This window comes from Colias croceus, chromosome 14 (assembly GCF_905220415.1).
Source record: "Colias croceus chromosome 14, ilColCroc2.1".
Taxonomy (NCBI): domain Eukaryota; kingdom Metazoa; phylum Arthropoda; class Insecta; order Lepidoptera; family Pieridae; genus Colias; species Colias croceus.
In genome coordinates this window covers 7,852,307-7,868,420 of record NC_059550.1, presented here as the reverse complement: position 1 = coordinate 7,868,420, position 16,114 = coordinate 7,852,307, and the positions used below count along the sequence as shown (strand labels likewise).

At 31.4% G+C, this 16,114-nt stretch overlaps 1 protein-coding gene across 2 annotated transcripts in view; it reads left to right on the top strand.

Annotated features, from left to right (window-relative positions):
* The window catches only part of LOC123697440, a 36,957-nt gene continuing 20,843 nt past the window's right edge, over positions 1–16,114 (top strand). Inside the window, exon 1 of one of the 2 annotated variants that reach the window (XM_045643959.1) lies at positions 1–96. The gene's annotated coding sequence lies outside the window, so the exon portion shown is untranslated. Of the gene's footprint in view, positions 108–16,114 lie in introns of both variants that reach the window. The other variant, XM_045643960.1, reaches the window with a different exon arrangement.

Genomic DNA, 16,114 nt, shown 5'->3' with positions numbered 1-16,114 from the left:
TGGCCGTTCGGTTCAGTCGTTGTTAATGCCCGTTCAGAGTCGGTCGTGGGTCCAAGTTGTAAGTGTTTGTGTAGTGTAACGGTGCCCAGCAACGAGGTCAGTGCAGTGTACGTTAACCCTACATTGTTTATATTCGCGGGGCTTGACGGTTGCACGTTTTGTATGGTCGTTTTGGGTTGGCACAGGCCCGGTATTGGCACCCATACGCACGCTTAAGCGTGGTGTTGGTACTTTTTCTGAAACTTGCACAAAATAAGTATTATTATCTAATATCAGCAGCTATACTTTCCAATACTTTGTTAGTGTTTTCAAATAGCTATGCTAATATCAATTAGGAAGTGCTTTAGTATCTAGGCTAGGTATATACCTACCCACCATTAGATGTGTAATTATTATTCTAAGTAGGGATCATATAATTTGCAAAGATCGGAAATTGCCTACATATCTTCTTGAAAGGTATGAAGCGTTTAGAACGAAAATCTAGAAATATCTACAATGTTTAGTCATTTACCGTGATTTACTCTCAACGCTTGATTTGACAAATAGTTCAAATAACAGGTGGTTTTTGCTCCCAATAAAATGTATACTAATGATTTCTAAATAAAATAGCAGTCAATCGTAGATTTCTTTATAAACGAAGAATTTTATTAACAATGCGCTATTCTTCTTTTGTTAAGACGTCAGATATTTTTATAAATAAATTATATACAATTATGTAAATGATGTAATCTGAACCGGTCCAAATGCACATTTTTATTCAGTAAAATATTCGACTAAATTAACTTCAGAACGTCATAAAAGATCAGATTGTGGTACATTTATATTCACAATTTACATTAACAACAAATACGAAATATTTGTTTTAGCAATAAATTTACTATAATTTTAGCAGTTGTAAAGATACAAGGAAGATTCATTTTGGATGTGCTAAATTAATTTTAATATTCTTACAAATAATGTAGGTAAATAAATACCTTTGATTTTGAACTATCGACAAAAAAAATTGTAACTATAAAATGAAATATCTACAATATCAAATAATTAACAATATTTTTAAATTTTATCTTCACTTACTTCCACGTTATAATACAGGAGGCTACTAATTAATTATAAATGCAAATAAAATATATTTAATTTATACATATTAATTATTAGGTACATGACACATGTATATTTAATTAAATTGGTATTGAAATTATTTGAAAATTGACATTTTCTGCATCACTTAATTACGAGCAGACAATTTAAATAATACTTTATATTTTTTTATGAATTTGGCCATAATAAAATTAAGGTTCGACAAAGGAAAAATTATCAAAGATACGCGTGAATATAGAAAAGTCCAGAAGAATCAACACAATTTTACTGAACACTTATGCTCACATAGCTTCTAACAATAAGTACATAATTACTCATATAAAAAGGTCTTTATCAAACGTAAATCGTTAAATCACAAAAAATGCACTTTCCAATATTAATGAATCCTAGATAAAAGTAACATGTAAGGAAGTTGTTTTACGTTTTTTAACATCGCGTGTTGTACCGCGGAATTGTCAATGTCTTCCGAGACTTAAGTAATTGGACAATTGAATAAATGTAACATGCATGGTGTGTATTATGTAAATTTGCACGTAATTACACTAATAGAAATTATAGGTGCAAGAAAGGAACAGGAACAATTTGTATCTTTTATGAAAGGTGAATAAAAAATTTTGATAATTATTTTACAATTACATATTAACATCAATATACTTAATTATGTAGGATTGATTTTAAGAATCCAGATATGGAAAATATATTTTTTTTTTACATTTTCCCTACTTGAAGAGTGGAATCAGGAATACCTACACATTTTGTAACGTTTTCGATTAAATCAATGCTAATAAGAACATTATTCATTAACTAGCTGTGCCCGCGACTTCGTCCGCGTGGAATAGTGACTGCATAGTAGTTACTACTTATCTTAAATTATTGAGTAAACACAGACTACCATAAATAATTAAAAGAACTGTAAGTAAAATTTATTACTAAACTGAGCTAAACAATACAAAAAAAATGCCTTATTAATTTTCTACGTAAAATTTCTTTTAAATTATGTCATATTATTTTTAGGCACCAGGGGGGAGGGGAGCAAATTTCTTTTCCTTCCTTCCTTGTATGGATGTTTTTAACTATGTATCGTGCAGCAACTGATCAGCTTAATCGATACTCAGTTTTTATCAAATCCAGCACAAAATCCAAATCAGATCTTTCCTGAATCCTGTCTCACGCCTGTAGGTAGTAACTAAACCGTTTAGACCGTGCAATAAAAATTAAATAAAAAAAAAAACAGCGCTACGAAGAAAAGTGCATACATAGAAAAAGGAATAAATAATTTCACAAACTTCCCGAAGATTTTTAAAAATAAATACCATTTTAAATATTTATAAAAAAAAAACAAAGTCATCGGGGCTGCCATGCCAACATCATCATAATATACCTCATTATCAAAATACATATATGGTACTTAATTTTAAAGATCGTCGGGAAGTTTGTAAAATAATTATTTATTCCTTTCGGTTTCTTATTTTCATGTAATATTTTCAAGTGAGCGAGACCTACCTCTACCTCCATATTACATTCCTACATCATATTGATATCTATAAGTTTGTTGCTCCTTGGACCTTGACATCTTTTAAGTTGGGCCGTAACCGTGCACAAATTGTAATGGACCACAGTGGCAAAAGAAGTGGTATACTTAGGAAAAAATATTGCCAAGGGCCAGGCCTATGTAGCTTTGAGTAGAGTTCAAAATTTCCAGGGTGTGGCTATCCTCTCGCTCCCATATCCCCTCTTCTTTCACAGACTTTCAACCCTTCCCTTTCCATCCCTAGTAAATGGCAGAACCGATTTTGATGTAAACCATATCTAATTGTACCTATATGTACACGTCATATCCTGTAGTTTGATGCTCCATTTGGTTTATTTATCCCCACTGTCACCCCTAAAAAGCCCTAAATGTAATAAACGGATGAACCGATTTCGATAAAATATGACTAATTGTAATTCACACGTTGCCCTTTCATATTTTGATATGCCGCTTGAGTATATTATTTGACCACATTATTCATTCCCACTTTTACCGCTGTAATCTAATAAATGGATAAACCGAATTGGATAAAAATATAACTAAGTGTACTTCACCCGTTATGCACTTTTATTTGATATGTCACTTGGGTATATTTGACAACATTCGTTTTTTTTTCATTCCCGCTTTTACCCATAAAAAGGATGAACCGATTTTGATAAAACATGTCTAATTAAACTTTACACGTCATGCCCTTTCATATGATATGTCACTTGAGTATATTTTTGACAAATTCATTTTTTTTATTACCACTTTTATACCTATATTAAATAAATGGATGAACCGATTTGTTACTGATAGGTCGTTCACTTTCATTTAATATATCACTTAGGTACTTATATTTGACAACTTTCGTTTTTTTCATTCCCACATATAATAATATACCTAGGTATAATAAATGGATGAACCGATTTTGATACACTTTATCTAAGAACCAGCGTCGGAAAATATGCTGCCTAACTAAAAAAACCGCATCTAATTCGGATTACCTGTTAGCGAGCTACGGTGGCACAAACAGACACACACACACAGACACACATAGCGGTCAAACACTTAGGTATCACCCATCTTTTTGCGTCGGGGGTTAAAAATATAATACGACATAATTTAAAGGACATTTTATGTATAAAATTTACCTAGAAGTAAGAATAATTCTAATTTGACCAACACCCCCCCCCCCCCCCACCCTTGGGCACTTTCGATATGATCATTTGGACATTTACAGGAATAATAATTGTAACAGATAACTTACGTTTTATCGTACAGTGTAGGTATAGAATGCCTTAGCAAATGTTCGCCGTGAATACTTAAATGGTCATAACTTTTTTATTTACGAACCGATTGACATGAAATAAACACTAAATGTTAAATGAAGATTACCACAATATATTAGTGAAAACCGCATCTTAATCGGATAAGCCGTTTCTGAGATTAGCGTGCACGAACATACAGACAAACAGACAAACAGACAAACAGACAAAAATTTTTTTAACTACAGTTTTGGGTTTGGGATCGATTTAATAATAGCACCTGCTAATTTTTTTTTATATATTTTGATTGTACAGACACGACTTTTCTAGAATTTTATTATATGTATTGATGATGATGATGATTGATGACTAGCCTTCCGCCCGCGGCTTCGCCCGCGTTTTCAAAGAAAAACCCGTTCCCGTAGGATTTCCGGGATAAAACCTATCCTATGTCCTTTCTCGGGTATCAAAATATCTCTATACCAAATTTCATGCAAATTGGTTCAGTAGTTAAGGCGTGATTGAGTAACAGACAGACAGACAGAGTTACTTTCGCATTTATAATATTATTAAGTACTAGCTGTGCCCGCGACTTCGTCCGCGTGGAATAGTGACTGCATAGTAGTTACTACTTATCTTAAATTATTGAGTAAACACAGACTACCATAAATAATTAAAAGAACTGTAAGTAAAATTTATTACTAAACTGAGCTAAACAATACAAAAAAAAATGCCTTATTAATTTTCTACGTAAAATTTCTTTTAAATTATGTCATATTATTTTTAGGCACCAGGGGGGAGGGGAGCAAATTTCTTTTCCTTCCTTCCTTGTATGGATGTTTTTAACTATGTGTCGTGCAGCAACTGATCAGCTTAATCGATACTCAGTTTTTATCAAATCCAGCACAAAATCCAAATCAGATCTTTCCTGAATACTGTCTCACGCCTGTAGGTAGTAACTAAACCGTTTAGACCGTGCAATAAAAATTAAATAATAAAAAAAACAGCGCTACGAAGAAAAGTGCATACATAGAAAAAGGAATAAATAATTTCACTAACTTCCCGAAGATTTTTAAAAATAAATACCATTTTAAATATTTATAAAAAAAAAACAAAGTCGTCGCGTCGGGCTGCCATGCCAACATCATCATAATATACCTCATTATCAAAATATATGGTACTTAATTTTAAAGATCGTCGGGAAGTTTGTAAAATAATTATTTATTCCTTTCGGTTTCTTATTTTCATGTAATATTTTCAAGTGAGCGAGACCTACCTCTACCTCCATATTACATTCCTACATCATATTGATATCTATAAGTTTGTTGCTCCTTGACATCTTTTAAGTTGGGCCGTAACCGTGCACAAATTGTAATGGACCACAGTGGCAAAAGAAGTGGTATACTTAGGACAAAATATTGCCAAGGGCCAGGCCTATGTAGCTTTGAGTAGAGTTCAAAATTTCTAGGGTGTGGCTATCCTCTCGCTCCCATATCCCCTCTTCTTTCACAGACTTTCAACCCTTCCCTTTCCATCCCTAGTAAATGGCAGAACCGATTTTGATGTAAACCATATCTAATTGTACCTATATGTACACGTATACATATATCCTGTAGTTTGATGCTCCATTTGGTTTATTTATCCCCACTGTCACCCCTAAAAAGCCCTAAATGTAATAAACGGATGAACCGATTTCGATAAAATATGACTAATTGTAATTCACACGTTGCCCTTTCATATTTTGATATGCCGCTTGAGTGTATTATTTGACCACATTATTCATTCCCACTTTTACCGCTGTAATCTAATAAATGGATAAACCGAATTGGATAAAAATATCACTAAGTGTACTTCACCCGTTATGCACTTTTATTTGATATGTCACTTGGGTATATTTGACAACATTCGTTTTTTTATACATATTTGACAACATTCGAATTTGATAAAATATGTCTAATTAAACTTTACTCGTCATGCCCTTTCATTTGATATGTCACTTGAGTATATTTTTGACAAATTCATTTTTTTATTACCACTTTTATACCTATATCAAATTATACCTATATCAAATAAATGGATGAACCGATTTGTTACTGATAGGTCGTTCACTTTCATTTAATATATCACTTAGGTACTTATAAGTTATATTTGACAACTTTCGTTTTTTTCATTCCCACATTTACCCCTATAATAATATAGGTACCTAGGTATAATAAATGGATGAATCGATTTTGATACACTTTATCTAAGAACCAGCGTCGGAAAATATGCTGCCTAACTAAAAAAACCGCATCTAATTCGGATTACCTGTTAGCAAGCTACGGTGGCACAAACAGACACACACACACAGACACACATAGCGGTCAAAAACTTATCACCCATCTTTTTGCGTCGGGGGTTAAAAATATAATACGACATAATTTAAAGGACATTTTTTATGTATAAAATTTACCTAGAAGTAAGAATAATTCTAATTTGACCAACCCCCCCCCCCCCCCCCCTTTGGGCACTTTCGATATGATCACTTGGACATTTACAGGACTAATAATTGTAACAGATAACTTACGTTTTATCGTACAGTGTATAGAATGCCTTAGCAAATGTTCGCCGTGAATACTTAAATGGTCATAACTTTTTTATTTACCAACCTATTGACATGAAATAAACACTAAATGTTAAATGAAGATTACCACAATATATTAGTGAAAACCGCATCTTAATCGGATAAGCCGTTTCTGAGATTAGCGTGCACGAACATACAGACAAACAGACAAACCGACAAACAGACAAACAGACAAAAATTTTATTAACTACAGTTTTGGGTTTGGGATCGATTTAATAATAGCACCTGCTAATTTTTTTTTATATATTTTGATTGTACAGACACGACTTTTCTAGAATTTTATTATATGTATTGATTAATTGATATCAAATATTTTTTTGATGTTGTTTATAAAATAGTTTGCTACAGTAATTAATCAATGAATATAGGATCTTAATGAGTCGATGATTAATATTTTATCGGTCAAGCTTATTTTTTTTAGCATAAACATTAACTTCTTTAACATACCACTATAGTGAATATGGAATAACAAGCGGATTTCATAGGTAAATTGTTAAAATCATAATGATTTTAATATTAAGTTGTTACATTTTTTTCGTTAAATTAATAAACTCGAACTCAGGACCACGTTCAACAGGCATTCATATTATAGTGTTCTTCATCACAAAAGGGCCAGAAAGCTATTATATGAAGATGCTACTTCAAGGATAAATCAGAGAACGATATAAAGATTGTATGAACAAGTTTTTCATTGCAAATACTTTCACGCATTTCTTAACAAATCGAGGTAAATAAAACCTGATTTGTTATCAGCAATATAAACAATTCGAGATGCTTGAGATTGCAGCATAATATACACAGAAACCAGTCGCAAATTTGATTGTAAGGTGTGTTGCACTTCATGGACATTGAGATTTCATGCTATGGGTGTGTTAATATCAGTAGGTTAGGCTTTAACACAGATTTTCTGTATATTTATTTAACAGTTTCATACACCATTACAAATTTTACAATGATATCATAATATTAAAAGATAACTGCGTTAAAAACAACCGACTTCAAACTTGCACTTGCAAAATTCACAAATACCTACAGACAAAAATGCTCATAAAATAAAAACTACTGGGCCTATCCGAATAAAATTTTTATGGGACCAATTCGACACCATCCCGCATCGAACAAAAAAAGAATCACGTAAATCGGTTCAGAAACCTCGGAGTAATCGGTGTACATACATAAAAAAAATATATATATACCGGCCGAATTGAAAACCTCCTCCTTTTTTTTGAAGTCGGTTAAAAAGGAAAACATTCATAGCACATAAGGCAACCTTATCGCTTATCGCTATAACTATTTAATTCAGTAAAAATTAAGAATCATTTTTATTACTAATTAATTTATTCATCAAGAAGAAAACTTTGTGAAAAAATTGAATATTGGTTCCATCAACTAATTAGGTGCAACATTTCTTAATAGTTTGAAATAATTTGAAAGCGAACTTATGTGTCTCGTGAAGTTAAAAATCATGAAATAAAATTATATACTTAGATAAAAATTTTCTTCTAAATACGTGTTTGTATTGAAAGGGTCATTAAATTTATTTATCCGATAATTTGTTAAAGGAAAAACTTTATCCAGTGTGTACTTTGTGTGTGTGTAACTTCATTGTAGTGTTTGCCTATCTATTATTTTAGCTGTATAAAATACGATATGATTTTGATTTCGTAAAACGTAACGTTGGAATGGCAGTGTACTTACTGCACTTACTGTATTATCTCGGACAATGGTGCATTTAACTGAACATAATAGCGGAATCTTACACATACGGTTTTTATGAACAGTGCAATGATCTGGCCGTTATGTTTCTTTGGAACTTAAATTCAATCATTCATCATATCAATGAGCGGGTTTTGTATTAGGTTTTTACTATTGAACGGTGATGTTAATAATATTATGCAGTACTTATGCTATTACTAGATTTTCGCCCGCGGCTTCGTCCACGTTTTCAAAGAAAAACTGGTTGGGATTCTGGGATAAAAAGTAGCCTATGTAACAGAATAGTTAATATTACAACCTATGTCTTATTATGGGTCAGCTAACTACAAATCAAATTTAATTGTAATCGGTTCAGTAGTTTTTACGTGAAAGAATAACAAACATCCATCCATCCGCCCTCACAAACTTTCGCATTTATAATTATTAGTAGGATGATTGGAAGACAAAGTATGTTCATATCGAAGTTGATTTACGAACATCATTTTTAGACTGCGTAATATTTTATTGACGTACACATAAAGTTATTGAACAATACAGAGAGCAAAGTACTGAATCGACCTCAAAAGCATCAGTTGAATTTAGTAGTGTGACTTCCTGAACGTGTTTAAAAGCACTTTGTTACAATTGGTTCATTGAGTTACCGACAATTGTTAAAGTGACCCACTCCACTTTGATAAATGTTTGAGGGCTTATGTCTATCTTTATTACTTTATACTATGTTTATACGTTCGTTCGTGTTGTAAATCCAGTAATTTTGCTTTGTTTCGATATTTCCTTATTCGTATAAATTTTCAAGCAGCATGTTAGATCTTTCTAGATATCTGTTAGAATGGTAGGTTAACCTAACCAATCTACCTGAGTCCTGAATACGTATTCACATATTATAAAGTTTCAATTCCCAATTTTTCTTCTCAATATACCCTGTAAAATTAAAAATAAACCTAATTTAGCTAAGTAAGTATAACTACTTTTTGATATAAAAAAAGTAAGCAGTTGGATATTGACTATTTTAGAGTTGTGTAAAAATGATTTTCAATGCATTTTGCAAATTGCATCCGATACGGAACCACTAAATAAAAAAAACGGTTTTTTTGGCATGCTTTGTAAACAGTTAATACTATGATCTTGTCTCATGACCATTATTAAGGAGAAAATCTTAAACAAACAATTTTTTACAATCACGAAAGTTTGCGTAAGGCGTACTGAGTTCTCGTGACTGATAAAGAAATATTTTTGTCATAGAAAATCAACGTAATACCTAAGTAAGTGTCGTTTTTATTTTTATACTTACTTCTAGAAGTTTTTCATAACATTAAATGTTAATGTATTGGTCATTCGTTTCCCTTCCAAGTCACATGGCCCATGGGAGCTTTTTAAGAACAATCTTGTTCTTGGTTTAATATAAAACTCAATAGCTTATAATTACTATTATAAAAGTGACGTATAGTTACACCATACATAATACGTATGTATACAGGCCCTTATTGATGTGTTTAAATTAGTATCTAGGTACTACCTAAGTCTATATTTAAATCTTGATTTAAATTGTATGGGTACTGAATAAAATTTGTAGCAGCATTATTGCAAAACATATTTATATTTTGCCAAAATAATATTAAACTAGAAAGACAATAAGAGATATCTTATTACACACCAACATTACGCTTATTACGAAATTCTTTTACATTTTGCATTTCACGCTTTCCCATGAAAAAAACAGGCTCAATATGACTTTCTACTAAAACGATATCATCAACATTACCGTGAGAAACGTCTTGCTTCCGCTAAGAATTGTTTGATGCTGACCTTATTATGAGTAATGTTCAGTGACCAATGGCATAATGATGTGTATGTTAATAGGTAAATAATACGAGGAAAGGAATCGATTATCGGTAAAATATAATTATCATCAGACGTAAAAAGTTCATCGAAATAAAATTATTTCGATCGAAATCGAAATTATTTGATATTTTATATATTTGGTGACCCGCTCACAAATTTTATAGTTGGTCATAATAGCGAGCTACTTGTATCTATACTTATAAAGCTGAAGAGTTTGTTTGTTTGAACGCGCTAATCTCAGGAGCTACTGGTCTGATTTGAAAAATTCTTTCGGAGTTAGATAGCCCATTTATCGAGGAAGGCATAATATCATCACGCTAAGACCAACAGGAGCGAAGCCACGCGGGTGAATTGTGAAACCGCGGAGCGCAGCTAGTAAAATATAAGGAGGAAGTTACGGGGGCCAATTTTCTAATAGTACTAACCGTTTATTTAACAACACATATGCTTTTTTGTCAATAAATGCTACAAAGCAATACATAAATTGTACTTCAAATCTATACGTATCTATACATATAATAAATCTGTAGAAGGGTAAATTCTGTACATTGAAAATATTAAAAAAATAAATAGCGGGGGTGTTACTGGATCGATACCAAACCCAAATATGTGATTAAAAAAATTTTTGTCTGTCTGTCTGTCTGTCTGTCTGTCTGTCTGTCTGTCTGTCTGTCTGTATGTGAAGACATCACGTGAAAACTACCGGTTCGATTTCGATGAAACTTGGTATAATTATACCTTATTATCCTGGGCGTAAAATAGGATACTTTTTATCCTGGAAAAATACGTAGAAAAAAAAAATCTTAATTTTTCAGTTTTATCCATAGACGTTGTTCCGTAGAACTGCGAACACACGTTGCGTAACATTATAGGCCTAGCCGTATTTGGGTCCAATAGATATTTATAAGATATCATTTTCAGAGTTACTCAAAATGGAGAAAATATAAACCATCCACGCGAAGACCGACATCCGCGCGGACGGAGTCGCGGGCGGAAGCTAGTACCTAATAAATCTGTAGAAGGCTCAATTCTGTACATTGAAAATATTGAAAATATAAATAGCAGGGGGTGTTACTGGATCGATATCAAGCCCAAATATGTCATTAAAAAAATTTTTGTCTGTCTGTCTGTATGTGAAGGCATCACGTGAAAACTAACGTTTCGATTTCGATGAAACTTGGTATAATTATACTTTATTATCCTGGGCGTAAAATAGGATACTTTTTATCCCGGAAAAATACGTAGAAAAAATCTTAATTTTTCTTAATTTTTCCGCGCGGACGGAGTCGCGGGCGGAAGCTAGTGTACAATATGATTTGATAAAACTAGTTATAGTTACGTATAATACAATCATCAAGTTAAAAGTGCTTGTGCAATAAAATTTCTAAAATTACATTGAAATATTATGTCGTGCCTGAACCTATAAAATTGTATAGAATCGCGTAATATACCGTTGTTTTCGTAGTAAAGGTAGTTGCGTAACTACGTCAGACTATTACATTTCTGATAAGGTTTTTACGATTTGCGAGAACGCTATCAACATCCTCGTTAAAATATCCTGTATTGTAATGGTATCGGTAATATAATATTATGAAAAAATAATTAGCTCATTACGCTTGCTCATTAACTATATTTCATTAAAATATAGTATGTTAGAAAAGTTCTCAAAAATTTGTGATATATTTGTATCTATACGTAGGTATTTAAAATTTAAAATATGTTAATTATGTTTCCTTCCTAGGATATGATTTTTCTTTTAACCATCCTATGTATTTTTTAATTGAACATTGACACACTTATTCGAGCGTAGGATACCCAATTTATTTTAATTTAATAAAATGATTGATCAATTTCTGTAGGTATATACAGAAAATATCATCAGTCTTCAGTCATTATCTTTCTTTTTAACTACAACTAATGAAAAAAAAAAAAAATACCGGCCGAATTGATAACCTCCTCCTTTTTTTTGAAGTCGGTTAATTATTGTCAACATTTCAGTATATTCAACTTGATTAGCTCTACCACTTTTAGTACTTAAATCTTTTTTCCTGTTCCTTTATTGTTACAACATCTAATATATTATATTATAAAGGCGAAAGTATGTAAGGATGTATGGATGTTTGTTACTCTTTCACGTAAAAACTACTGAACCGATTACAATGAAATTTAGCACACATATAGAGGGTAACTTGGATTAACACATAGGATAGTTTTTATCCCGGAAATCCCACGGGAACGGGAACTATGGGGGTTTTCCTTTGCAAACGCGGGCGAAGCCGCGGGCGGAAATCTAGTTCCTACATAAAGTATTCATTATATATGTACTTAATATGAATCAATTCTTTGAACAACGAAAATGCAAGTAATGATTTATCATGAATTTCGAGTCACATAAGACATAATCCTTAGATGAATTCTTATTAATTTCAAAGTGTTTATAGTTAGTTTTATGCGTATCAACAGTTTTTGATTTAGGAGGAAAAAGTTTACGTTGGATTAAATATGGAATTTCCAAGTTAACAAGGGATTTACGGAGCCCTCAGGAGAATTCTTCGAAATATTATTATACCTAGGTAGTTGGTTATAGTGAAATATTATAAATGATTCCTATAGTTATAAAATACTAGCGGTCCGCCCCGGCTTCGCCCGTGGTACATATTTCGCAATAAAAAGTAGCCTATGTCCTTTCTCGGGTATCAAAATATCTCTATACCAAATTTCATGCAAATTGGTTCAGTAGTTTAGGCGTGATTGAGTAACAGACAGACAGACAGACAGAGTTACTTTCGCATTTATAATATTAGTATGGATTGATATTATATATTAATTAATGTTATCGCAAACCTTGTATCATGGTTGTTTCCACTATGTGGTATTTAAATAAGTACATACTAAAGAGATAAGGCGGAACTAAAAAGAATATACAATTGTATACCTAATGTTTGTCCTTATTCATTGTTATTTTAATAGAAATGATATATTGTGTTTGATTTAGTTTTGTTAGCATAAGTGCTAGAATAAGGAAACGTGTATGAAAACTCGAATATGCAAATTGAATTAGAACATTGAGAGATGATTTTTGACTGTTTGAAATTATTTTATGGAAGATAAAAATATTTATTTTTCTCCTAATTTGAAACGCACCTTGGAAAAAGTCATTCAATACAATACACTACGATAATACAATACAAAAAAGATTTATTGCAACCAAACAACACAATGATATGATTTTACCATAGAGATTTATACACTATAGGACACAATAAATAAAAAATATGAAATAAAGTATGAAATGGATAAAGTAAAGCATTATTGGACTGCCTTTTTTGCTGCAGCCCAAATTTGCGGTTTCACTCAAAAAATGAAACTAATCATGAAAACTTATCTTATCGTAAATATTCGAAGGCTGGTGGAAATGAGGAAATGTATACTGAAATATAACAATCACGTAACTAACGTTTAATTGAATATAATAAGTGTAATTAACGTTTCGAAACTACTGATAATTTAATTAAAACTTTTTCCTATTGCTATTTCGTGTGAAACCTTATCAAGTTATTTATTGTTGAGATAAAAAGATAATTAAACTATAACATTTTTTTCCTCACGATTAACTATAGCAGTGTTTCGTCGTATTTTGAATACTTTAATAAACATAATGTATGCCGTAACGGACCATTTTAATTATTTAAGACTTATAAATATTATATTACAGTTATCTATATAATATACTAGCGGTCCGCCCCGGCTTCGCCCGTGGTACATATTAACGTTTTCTCTACATAAGAACCATCCTCGTACTTCAAGGAATATAATAAAAAAAGAATTATCGAAATCGGTTCAGCCGTTCTCGAGTTATGGAATTACAACGAAAAGTGGCATTGATTTTTATATGGGTGATTATACAAAAATGGGGTAACTTTTAAGGATATTTTGTTTACTATATTTTTTATCTCAGATCATTACAAATTAGGGTGTATGTGATAGCTTATCTAATGAATATATTGTTCCAAATCGGGCCAGCCACTTTTTTAAGTAGATTGTGAGATATTTTAAATTTTCTGGATTTGGCCTCCAGGGGACTGACAAGGCTAACATAGTACTGATAAAAAACACAATTTTGTAATATTCTTAAAGAAATTCAATGAAAATTACTACAAATCTCTCAGTTTTAATAATGGCACATGTCTTTTAAGTATTAAAATCACTTAGTTACATTTAAAAATGATAATTGATAATATATTGTGATACTGGGAAAAAACAATGTCTCAATTTTCAAAACAGCCTTCTGACATTTAACGCAACGTGAATATTCTTACTCTCTTACTTAACTTACTACTTTGACTTAGTTTTACTTAATATTTCAAGTAATTCACAAACAATAGAAACAAAAAAAAAACGGCCAAGTGCGAGTTGGACTCCTAACAAACCTATTTTTTATTATGTTTGTAACTTAAAATTTACACTTTTAGCAATTTTTCCTTTATATATGTTATAAGACATTGCTTTTTACCATATTTTAAGACTGTATCCTGTGCAAGCATCCTGTGTATTTTTTTATTCCCTTGCGAATATTTAAATTTGCGGAAATTTGCAGTATTAACGGATGTAGGTATCTTTTAATTGCGTTGCGTTATAAGTTTAATTTTTTTACAGCCCCAAGGGTTCTTAATGTTGAGTATTTAATATAAATTTCAAATAATTGATAACTCCACGCGCTTCAAAAAAACGTCTTAACAGACAAACGGACAACAAAGTGATCCTATAAGGGTTCTGTTTTTTCCTTTTGAGGTTCGGAGCCCTAAAAATCTAACATTATTTATGTTAAAAAAAGTACTAATTTTCATAAAATGGTTCATGGTTTTTAACCAAAGGCTTGAATGAAAGTCTCATCTGAGTTTTCATAAGAGCCTTTTGACATTTTTATAATGTTATTAAAATAATTAACTTTTATGTTATTTTCAGGTAATTTTATTTCACAATATTATACGTTTACGTATTTATCTAATAAATACATATAACAAGCTATGCCCTGAAAGCATCAAAATCAATAATTAAAATAAAATAAGATCTTATATATAAGATTATTAGTACTTTGTTTCAATAGCTCTTTTCTTTGCTACTCTTTTTTAAATGTTTCTTCCCTAGTCAAATTCAGTTTCTTTTAGCGTGGCGCATGATGTTTTAAACTGAAATATCAAATAGAAATGCTTATACCAATAGCAATCAAGATAAAAGTTCTCAAAAACGATAGAATCATCAGTACCATGGGGTCGCGTCAGTCCACTGGCGCGATATCTGACATAGGACTGATGCCAGCGGATTGATAAAAAGGGACTTAATATGAGATTATAATCACAAATTATGTTTTTTTGCCTTATTTCTTATATCAACAAACTATATTTTTACAAATCATACTTAACCATGTATGAATGAAAATAAAAATCAGTTTAACAATAAAATAACGACTCACCATAGGACTGAAATGTTGACTGGCGCAGCACGAATTTAGAGGACAAACACAACCCTAGCGCTGGTACAGTTATGACGGCCATCAAAATATGGGATGCACAAGTAACTTCATTACCATCATTAATATTTAGACAGGGATTTGACCTCGACTTGGTGATATTTAGCGAGAATTTCAAATTTAAAAAACACACAACGGACTGACCAATAAAAACGATGACAAAGTTTATTTTTATTTTTTAAATAAAATGTTAAATATTTCGTTATGAAAGTTATACTATATAATACTATGTATATCAAAGATTGTCCTGAGTTAGTAAGTTTTCTCTAATCAATGATAATGTTTTTAAAATAGTCACTTGATTGTTGGTTTTCGGAGTTGTGACATGCCAAAGTACTGATTATTTAAGTATTAATTTTGTTTTTTTATCAATTTGTATTTTAAATAAAGAAGTGAAAGTGAGTGACCAAATAAAGGACGCTTTATTGTTTTAAAATAGATTGTTATTTGATTAAAATATAATAAGACTTTGTATAAATTGGCTGGTGACATTGAGTTACCCCATTTTTGTATAATGACCCATATAT